General features: G+C 39.1%; 1 long non-coding RNA gene and 1 pseudogene across 2 annotated transcripts; one reads left to right on the plus strand and one right to left on the minus strand.

Annotated features, from left to right (window-relative positions):
• Window positions 1-273: 273 nt before the first annotated feature.
• Window positions 274-3,724, plus strand: LOC148727690 (uncharacterized). Its single transcript, XR_016002236.1, has 2 exons — window positions 274-528; window positions 2,559-3,724. It is a non-coding gene; the product is annotated as an uncharacterized LOC148727690 (long non-coding RNA).
• A 3,193-nt stretch (window positions 3,725-6,917) lies between these two features.
• Window positions 6,918-9,525, minus strand: LOC111320311 (uncharacterized; annotated as a pseudogene). The gene is made up of 2 exons (XR_015989047.1): window positions 9,059-9,525; window positions 6,918-8,451 (listed from the first exon to the last, which is right to left on the minus strand). The product of XR_015989047.1 is annotated as an uncharacterized LOC111320311 (transcript).
• Window positions 9,526-10,831: the final 1,306 nt, after the last annotated feature.

Consider the following 10,831-nt stretch of genomic DNA (forward strand, 5'->3'; position numbering starts at 1 on the left):
CACAATATCACTGCTGTCGATAATTATGATGAATACCGCTCACAAAGTTTCTTTTATTTAATGAGTCAACCTTCCGTTCCATCGTTTTCATAAATCACAAATAATTTACTGCATGAGAATTCTGATATCTACCGCTTACATGGTCGGCGATAGTTAAATCGCTAAATACCTTCTGATAGAGCGAATTATGCTAACTACTGATTACGTGGGTACATAAAGTACAAAAGTACATGGCTTAACGGTTCAAAGTTCAGTCCGCAATAATCATACAAAACAACACGCTCGATTTGATAAGGAAAACAAGAGCTAGTGATTGACATTGATAATATATACCCTTGGCAGTTGTTTTCAAGCCAAAATACAATTTGAAAATGCTACTGAAGGAGAACATGAAACAATTGCTGGTCGCTTTCATTGTTTCCCAGGATGATCATTTTTCCTCGAAACAGTGTCAGGAACTTATTTGAAGTTCGTGTTTGTTCCTGCTCAGCATCTTAACAAAGAGAAATCTTTCAAAGGAACTCTCGAGTAAGTAAGACCTTATCTGAACTAACATCAGTGAAACAACAGTTATTTTACTATATATTGCTTTTTGCTCCTAAAAAAAAGGATAGAGATATCGAGGTTTCCAAAAGCATCAAGTCACACGGGATCCGTTGGAACTGACGCGGGGGGGGGGGGGTAGCTTTTGTATTATTCGATAATAATCTGTGCAGAATTAATAAAATCTTGGTAACCCTGAATTGTTTTTTTACATCTTTGAATTCCCAAGATTGCCTTTACCACGGGAAATATCACTCTACTCAAACACATCAACCCTTTTCACCAGGACGTGATCTGTCCCAATATGTCGCGGGACCCCATATGCCCCAGCTGGAAACTGGAATTATTAAATATGATGAAGAGGGGGGACAAATTAAAATAGAGTCGCGAAGATATCTAAAAAAAATGCCAGAACTGTAGACTTGGTTTCACTTCATTAATTGCAATCAACAGGAAAACTCCAATATCGACTAATGATCAAATGTCAATCACTCTGTAGTGCAGGAAAAAAAAGTACGCTTATAAAACAAACATTTGTATGACCCCACGCGGTCTTAGATTGCAAAAATCGAAGCGGCAGAAAAAATATTATCTTTTGAATGTTGACTTTCTCAGCGGCGATATTTGAGCTTGTACCTTCCCTTTTACTATCAAGACTGTGATTGGTGAACCGATTCAATCTGACATAGTGTGAACGCTTGTAATGATGTAGGTGCACAAATTTCAGCTTGCTCATTGACCGAGAACACTTCAATTAATCCTAAACAGTGCATAAAGTTGAAATTCGGAGTGCAAATAGTTGAAATTAAATTGAAAGTCACGAAAGTGAGGAGAAAGTTAAATTAAAGTCTCAACCTTTTAATATAGAGTTTGAGGGAGAATGCCGACAACAAAGAAAGCAAACAAAAGAAAACAATTGCTAAAAGTCTGGCAGTCTTTGTCTTCCAAAAACGGCCACGAAAGTATGATCTGAATAAAATTCTCGAGGAGTTTCACGTGTCAGTTCGTAAGAAAGCGAGGAAAGTTACTGTTGTTGATAATTAGTAATTATCAAAAGTAAAACCCCAACGACACAGAATCCTGATTTCTTAAGAAACCAGGGGCCCGTTTCTCGAAGGTCCCGGTAACTTAACGGACCCGTAAAGCTGTTATGTTTTCTTTTAAGATAGGGATTTCAAAAGTTTTGAAAATGATGCAATAAAACTATCAGTTAAAGAAACAAAGAGGACTTGTTTTGGGTGCCAGAACCTGCTTCCCTATCCTTTAAATTTTGATTTTAAAACAAGGCTTCGGGTCCGTTAAGTTACCGGGACTTTCGAGAAACGGGCCCCAGCCCCCTCTACACACAATTAAGACTGAGCCACCTAGCCGGATCGAACACTGATATTTCTGATATTTGTCGACGAGTACAGTACTGTAAAATAAACTGTACTGGTTCAAGTTTCCTTTTAATTTCTCATGGCGACGTTCTTCTATCGCAGGAAAATGTTTCGAAATACTAATGATAATAAAAATACTCGGTAGGAAAAGAACGAAGTCTAGCTCATCTCTTTTCAACCAAACTTTCTGTCTCCTGATGACAATTACGGTCAAAATTCAAAATCCTCCCCCGGTCACATCGAGAGAAACTCTAATTAGAATAAAGGCTGATAGTTTCGAAAGAAACTGTTTGGGGCTGCGTCGGTGGGAGTAACGAAATAATTTGGATATATCAACAAAGTTGAAATGGTAAGTTGGCCACCGTAGTCACGATTACAAAAGCTGACGTTTCGAGCGCTAGCCCTTCCTCGGAGCGAATGACGAAGGGTTCCAACGAAGGGCTAACGCTCGAAACGTCAACTTTTGTAATCATTACGGTGGCCAATTTACCATTTCAACTTTGTTGATATATCCAAATTATCTAATTAGAATACATGCGCAGCTGGGTCCCGATATAGAATCTTAGCTCTAGCGTTATGTATCATTTTCTGTGACGACTGAATTGTCTGATATTTGTAATTAATTTTTGTTTGCAGCGAAGACGGATTGCTTCGTCCGATGTATCGATCGGGATTGCCGGATTAACAAAAAATTGACTGAAACTCATCTCTACGAGCAGTGTTCATTTCTTTCTTCGAGCCTGAAGGTTTACATGCGTTCTTTAGCTAACTAGAGGCAGCATTTGTTTTGAGAAAACAATAGCGAAAGTCAAAAAAATTAAGAACAAGATAAAGAGATTGGAAGCTATCTTGAAGAGCCTTCCATACTGAATCCCCCGTATCCCTGCTAATTAGCCTCGTTCAAGCCCATGAAGCAGCCGAATATGATCGAATGTAGCACTGATAATTCGAAACTGATAAAGCTCCGGCTGTTAAGGCGGAACGGGGAAAGGTGTTACTCTACCAAGATATTCAGAAAGTAGGACAAAAAGCTAAGAGAATATATTTAAAGGCGTCATACTTACCGGACTGTTCCCTTCACGTCAACCAGTTGAATCAGAAGCAAATGATACATTGAAAGGACACGTTACTCAAGTAGCTTACCTAAAAGGGGCGTACTTGACTATCTGAACAAAGAATTTGAATGCCTGTCAAAAAAGCATGCAGGCGTGGGAAGCAAAGTCAACAGACCACAGACAGCTTGGTGGATATCACGCCAACAAGGGTGTGAACAGCGAAAAAACATTACGTGAAGGATAGGACTAAAATCCTGCGTGACGCTAATGATGTGCAATGTTTAATTTTAGAATGAGAATGTTTAATTTTGGGGCTCACGGATTTAACCCGTGAGCCCCAAAAATGTGTGCCCTGTGTTTTTTCGCTGTTGACACCCTTGTTGGAACGTGATTTGTAGTGCAATGATTAGGCCGGTATAAAATAAGTTCCTTCACTATCTTGTTCATACTCCCTCCCGAAGTCTGTGTTATCAGACGAAACTGGTAGGAGAAAATAAAGAAGTTGGCAAGATCTATTGCTGTGTGCTGCTCACTAGAGTATATTTAAAAAAAAAATTAAAAATAAACAAAATAAAAAACTGTCCATTTTCTCTGTATTCTTTTCCCTACAGTGGTGCTATATCTGGGTACAATAATCAAAGTGAGGTAAAATAAAATGTATTCTTCTGATTGGACATTCTGAACCGGGAACTTTGGAGTTTTTTCAACTTTTCGAGACTTTAAGCAATGGAAAAATTATATAGTAAAGGGAACGTAAAATAGCGACTCGTAGTTCGTATACGTGTAGTAATTTCTTGAGGCCAGATGTCCGAACTTTCGCGGTTGAATGATGGCAGGTGCTTCTGTTGCAAGAGGATTATGTTAATGACTGCTTACACGGCCAAAGAAATTAACATTAAAGTAGCAATATTTAAGAGGAATTGATGTCTTAAAACTGTAACATTGTAGCATTTTTGACTATGGATTTGCCGCCACCATCCTCCTGTAGTCCCAGCAACAGACGGGTGGATATTACACCACCATGTCGTCATCTCCTTCACATATGAAACCGAAAGTTCAAGGCCCTCAATTACCACACAAATGTCGATGGAAGGTAGTAGTTTCTAGGTTTTCTGTTCTCTGATATGAAGCCTTATAATTAACATTTTGCTTTAAAATATTTTGATATGAGGTAATCGTGTCTATTACAATGGTTTGAAAATGGAAGAGTAGGTCAGCATTTTGATCTCTGATTCCTTGCCACTTAAACGACTCATAATTCCTATTCTTCATTTTCAACAGTCACAATATCACTGCTGTCGATAATTATGAAGAATACCGCTCACAAAGTTTCTTTTATTTAATGAGTCAATCTTCCGTTACATCGTTTTCATAAATCACAAATAATTTGCTGCATGAGAATTTTGATATCTACCGCTTACATGGTCGGCGATGGTTAAATCGCTAAATAACTTCTGATATCATTGTAACCAAAGGCGCCATTACTTTCGCTGCGAGCGAATTATGCTAACTACTGATTACGTGGGTACATAAAGTACAAGAGTACATGGCTTAACGGTTCAAATGTTGGGGGTTTTTCCAACTCGCTTGGCTTTTAACGAGAAGTACTGAGACTCTGGACTATTCTCTCTACAACGTTTCGGTCTCTTCTTCTTCTACTGCTGCTGCTTCTTTTCTTCTGCATTTAGCAAGGAGTGCCCTCGTATTTAATGCAAAAATCACAGACATGTTTGGGTTAGCTGACCGTGGGAGTTTCAATGGTATATTCATTAAGGACCTTACGCAATCAGGACGGCAACGCCAAGGAAGACTTCGATTAAAAAATTAATTTCTACTCTTAGTTAGAATTTCAAAAATGGTTGCAGGAGCTTGCTGTCTCATACGGCGCCACAGCTCAACTTCAGCATGACGTATAAAAGTAGCGTTGAGTTCCAAATGGAAATTAAAATAATTTGCCGTCGCGGTTTCGGTTCGCAGACGACGCAAATTTTGGCGATTTCACGTTGTTGTTTTGCATAGGACGGCTAAGAAATGTACAAATTTTCAAAACGCACGTGCTTAGCTATTGTTCTGCCCATTAGATGTCTTGTTTTTCCACGTCCTCGATGCCGTCGCCGTCGTGGTTGCGTAAGGTCCCTATTGTTTTGCAAAGGGGGGAAATTGGGTGGCTCGCTCCGAAGCACTTGGCGAGCACCAAAGAACCAATGAAACGCCAATGAACGAGCTGCGCACGAGAATCCCGCGCACAAACAGGATCTTCAGTGTGGGTAAAACTCAAGGTCAGTTTTACCAACCCAAACATGACTACCTATGAAACTTATTATTCCCAACCACAACAAGTGGTTAAGATGTCTAGCACGGTAAGAAGGAAATCCACGAACCTAACCAAGTTCAAGCACACACTAAAAATAAAAGATCAAAACTATATATAGATCTACCAAAATAACACGTAGACGTAAAAAGGCGAGACTTAACAAAACAAAAGGTAACACCCCCGGCTAAAAACACTCGAAAAAGCAATCTTCTAAAATACTCTACAACGCAAAGTTCAGCCGCAATAATCATGCAAAACAACACGCTCGATTTGATAAGGAAAATAAGAACTAGTGATTGACATCGATAAGATATACCCTTGGCAGTTGTTTTCAAGCCAAAATACAATTTGAAAATGTTACTGAAGGAGAGCATGAAACAATTGCTGGTCGCTCTCATTGTTTCCCAGGATGATCATTTTTCCTCGAAACAGTGTCAGGAACTTATTTGAAGTTCGTGTTTGTTCCTGCTTAGCATTTTAAAAACCTCTCTCCTTTACATAGTGATACTGCGACACTTTTTTACCAAGTTATATTGGCACGTTAGTTGTTATATTGATATCCGGATTTCGCATTTCCTTACTTTATTCAGGTTTGAGGAAAATTTTTCCTCTGAACTTATTCTATCTAATATCGTTAGCTTTTCATTTTCATTATTTTGCTAACTAGCTATTGATCTTAGCTGGTTTGCTCTTGCACCTTTCGTTTCCCGTCTCAATAAAAAGCTCGAAATTGAAGATGAAAGGACAAATTTTCCTTTCGTGCTGGTAAACAATGTTTTCTTGCAAGTGAAGAAATGATCCTCACAGCAAAAATCGCCACTCGTTTTGCACTGTCACGGCAAAAGAAATAACCTAGCGGCAGAAGAAATAACCTCGCGGCAAAAGAAAAAACCTCATAGCAAAAGAAAAAACCTCTTGGCAAAAAGAAAGAGACACACGGCAAAAGAAAAAACCTCGCGGCAAAAGAAAAAACCTTGCGGCAGAAGAAATAACCTCACGGCAAAAGAGGCAAACTCCAGTGCATTCACAACTAGATGTTATTCGAACAGTAACATGCATTTCTCACAGGAAAAAGGCTGATGATCACGAAGCGCTAAGATTCCCCGTCACTGAAGAGCCCAAGTATACCTAACTGACCGCGTAACATTCGCATTCCCTCATTTCATACAGAATCGCCTCTGATTGGCTAATAAACAATCAACTCACGTCATCATTCACTCATGGACGTAGCCTTGAGTACTTCCCTTCAAATTTTTTGCATTAAGGACTATGATAAAGTAAGAGTAATGGGTATATATCATTCTTTTTTTTCAAGATAAGCCAACCAACGCAGTGGCGATATTTCATCAGAAAAACTGGGAATTTCGTAAATAAGAAACTAAGGTTAATTTACGTGAAACGTTGCCGAAAAGGAATCCAAATGAAGCCTCCTCGCTAAATTAGATTCCAGTTTTATGCCTATACCACAATACCTGAGCCAACGTTTACTGCCGCAGACAAAAAAATCAATATGGCAAAAGTTTGAATCCCGTTGCAGCCTAAATCTTTTTCAGGCCTCTTTTTCTACAATTTCTTGAATTGCTGTTCCTCCTACGAACATCATTTCGTTAACTGCTTATTATAAACTGGTCAAAACATGGTTTATTTCATCTTCTTGTGATCAATTTCTTCCTTTGAATTGGTTTATTAATGAAGGTAAACTTCATTTTGTCAAAATGGAATTGAGAAACCGTACAACTTAAACTAACTGAGCTAGTATGGAAATATCGTACTTTGATTTAATTATAACCTATCAATATAGAACTCAACCGTAAGACCGTCACCAGAACTTGTTTTGACTGTTGAATAATTTGTATTGTAGTTAACCATGATCGCAATTATTTACTGTTAGGATTACTACGTTACATAAACTTTAGCTTTGCAACAAGTTTGTTGAGGAAAAATAAAATTTACTACTTGAGTTACTGACTGATCAGTTGTACCAGAGTTCATTTATCAAAAATTTTAGTTTAACGTTAGCATAGCATAGTGTCGACTATTACTTGTTTAAAAAAAATCGCCATCAAACAGGTTGTAATTCAAAAAAGCCCTAAAAAAGCATCGGCATGTAAAATCAGCCAAAAAAATCACCAATTTGCTACATTGTTTTCGTTTGGACGTTCACTTTTTTCCTTGGCTTGCCTCCCCATTCAGGCCGAGTACTTCATCTCGCATGGCGGGTATGATTCTCATCGTGAAGGTTTTCCTCAAAAGTTCGTCGACGTCTTTGATGTTGGGGTACTGATGCATCGCCCGCTTGAGGTAAAACAGGAATTCTTTCCAGTCGATGTACCCGTCATTGTCCATGTTGATGGCTTGCATGAAGCAGCCAAAGTGGGGAGCCATAAAACCATTGTAGAAGGTGCAGAACATCAGCTGGTCGTCGTTCTGTTTATCATCCTTTATGTCCCACTCGTCCCAAATCTGGCGAACTTCTTTAAAAAGGTTTTTGGCATGTTTACTGTCTGAGTCGGCTTTTTGACAGTATTCCTCCATCTCGGTCGTGACTTTTCCTCCTGACGTATCAAACAACACGGTAAGGCCAGCTGCACTCGTGTACTCTAACTTCTTGCCTTCCCCAAGGTCTTCATCCATTTGCGCTTTCATCTTAGTGGCCATTTCCATTGTAAACTGCGGATCTTCACCTAATTGCTCTATCAGCCTGTCTCGGATCATGCTTTCGGAGGCTAATGGTGTAATCCTCACCGGAGCTTCTACTCCAAAGAACTTTGCCAGGTCAAAGTCGGTTTCCCCTATGGTTCCACCAGATATACTTCCAAAGTCAAATGCTAAGTCCAGCGCCCTCTCGCCATAGATGACTTGCTTGGGATGGGGTGGAAAGTGGTGATCTTGGTCACATTATAGGCAGCATCCCTCAGCTCGTTACAGTTGTAGCGTTTCAGGACCTTTTTGTTGCCCATTCGGACGAGGTCCATCAGGGCGATTGTAAAACATGCGTGGCCAAGAGCAGCTCCTTCCTCGCAAAGGCTTGCCAAGATACCGTTTGCTCCGTTGACAAGGCATTCAAGCTGCACCATTTCTGCAAGAGCCCACTTCTGATGAACATGAGCCAGAAGGTGTCCAAACGTCCACTCATGGGAATCCATGATCTTACGTACAGCTAAATAATATGAAAAAAGTTAAGTTAGTATGTAAAGGGTGCCTCACATCGCCGTCCTAGTTATATTTCATAAAGAAGGATTCGCACACATACCTGTCCTTTTGGGGCTAGAAAATATTTTGGAAAGAGTTAAGCTTTAAACCCATCATTATTCTTTACTTAACTAAGAAATGATATTGCCAAAGACAAAAAGTAAAACAAAATTAAACAAAAAACAAAAACAACAAGAACAAAACGCTGGCAACGAAAAAAAGGGTTTCTGGCTCTGTTTGAATTTCTTCAGCTTTCCCCTTTGAAATTTAAACAGAATTCGATAGTCACTGACACACGCGGCTTCTCACTCCTTCATGCCATTGGCAGATCTGGTCGTCTCAGTGAAGATGCTTCCTATCATGTGATTTCTTTCTTATGAAAAAGTCTTGGTGTGCCTTTATTTGTACTTGTGACAAAACAGTGTCTTTGTAAATGAGAAGCATAGAGATATCTCATTAATAGGTCACACTCTCAAGCTCTCAGTTGACGATGTTGAGCTGAGCATCTGCAAGGATGAGGATGTGGCATTTCACATTCCCTGAACCCGATGCTTTCCTGTTAATTGCGAACTAACCTCCTTCCTTCGTATTCACCAATCTCAATCCTGAACCTTGAAAACTATTGTCCCTCATACTTCCGAGGTCAATGAAAAGAGAAAAGTTGTCTCCAGCATAAAAGTCGGTTGCATTCACATCGCGCTGCTCTCCTCACCATCTGAAAACTTCCTCCTACCTATCTCTTGTCTTCCCACGCTGACTGAAAACCTTACTCGGAATTCTATCCACAACCACCTTCACCCTAGTGCTGTCGGAATTGAATGTATTCTTGCTGTCTATCGCTCCTGTTGTGAATAATTCCCCTCAGTGATCTCTTTGGGGTATTTACTGTTTTATTGTCTATTGTGTCAGATCCCTGATCTATCGAGATTGTCTTGAGATGAGTGACATGCTCGTATATGAATCTCTTTCCATTTTTGTAGTTAGTTAAGACCTCATCAGCGAGTTCCTGACTGAATGACCTCATACCCAAGCTGGAGGCTAGTCAAACGATCCAATGGAATCTTATAATTGTTCCCATAAACATCTTTGAGCTTCCTATCTTTATCAACACTTGAGGTCATTTTATCTCCAGCATTAAGTCTGATCTTCGAAAGATCGTCAGATTGAATACCTTCTCGGACCATCCTTGCTCTCTCATTCTCAGTCAAGAAGACGTCTTCATAGAGCTTAAATATCTCACTTGAGAGGTTTGCTAAGCACTCAAGAAGCTAGAGTCGCTCTCGGCTATCGCCTCGAGCGACTCTTACGCTTCTTTCGTGCTTAGCAACCTCCCGCGTGCATCCATAACTCAATAGTGTACGCTGTGGTGTTTACCATTTGTTAATTGTTATTCAGTAATATTCCTTCTTTGTTAAGATAATAAAGTTTTGGAACAATCTTCCGAGTAACGCAATCAATTGCCATGATAGTCCAAATATCAACAAGTTTAAGCTAAGATTGAGGAATCACATGAATATTTATTCTATACTTTTTTAGTGATATTTCTGTGATTTTTATATATATTTTTTATGAACTTGCATCTATATAAATATATATATATATATATATATATATTTATTTTTTTATCGCTATATTTCTATAGTTTCTTTTCCATTTAGGAGTTCCTTAATATAGGGTTAGCCTCTGGATTTCCTTTTCCTAGCAGTGCTTATTAAAACAGGACTTGCATGTTATTTTTTAAATAAAGTATTGCAAGTCCAGATGTGTCCTTTTTCTATGAGTCTTAAGGGATTGCAAACGTTTTCAGGAATTGTTTTAGTCTGTCTGAGTATGTCTGTTGACCTGTGGACCTACCTATATTAAAGTTCTTGTTTTTTTTGGCCCTCGCAGTCAAAGATCTGCCTTTGATCGGAAGCATTAAGTACTTTGCCATTCATTCACAAGATCCACGCAAATGGAAAAGAATAGTTTAATTTTTCCATGTTCTGTTTGCCAGCAAGCCCACTCGTGCGACCAATAATGTCAGCCAGAGAGTAATTGAAGAGTAGTAAAGTGAATTCACCGTAAGTAGAATTGCAGCAAAGAAAAGTCGATTAAAGAAGAACAAAAGGACTGATCTAGAGTCCCTAGTGCCTACCAATAAGTACGGTACACTCCTCAACTGCCTTTCTCCTACACACCTCCAACAAAGTCTAAAGAAACTTCTCTTTATTAATGTTTCCGTCCTTGGGAAGGCTTTTACTTCCTTGTGTGCTTTTTATAGTAAAGCAAACAAAAATAATCACTGTGAGCAATCTTTTAATTTATTTCCTTTTCTCGAGAATACAACCTTACTTTCTGTGAACAAT

Source organism: Stylophora pistillata, chromosome 6, assembly GCF_964205215.1.
Source record: "Stylophora pistillata chromosome 6, jaStyPist1.2, whole genome shotgun sequence".
NCBI classification, from domain to species: Eukaryota; Metazoa; Cnidaria; class Anthozoa; order Scleractinia; family Pocilloporidae; genus Stylophora; species Stylophora pistillata.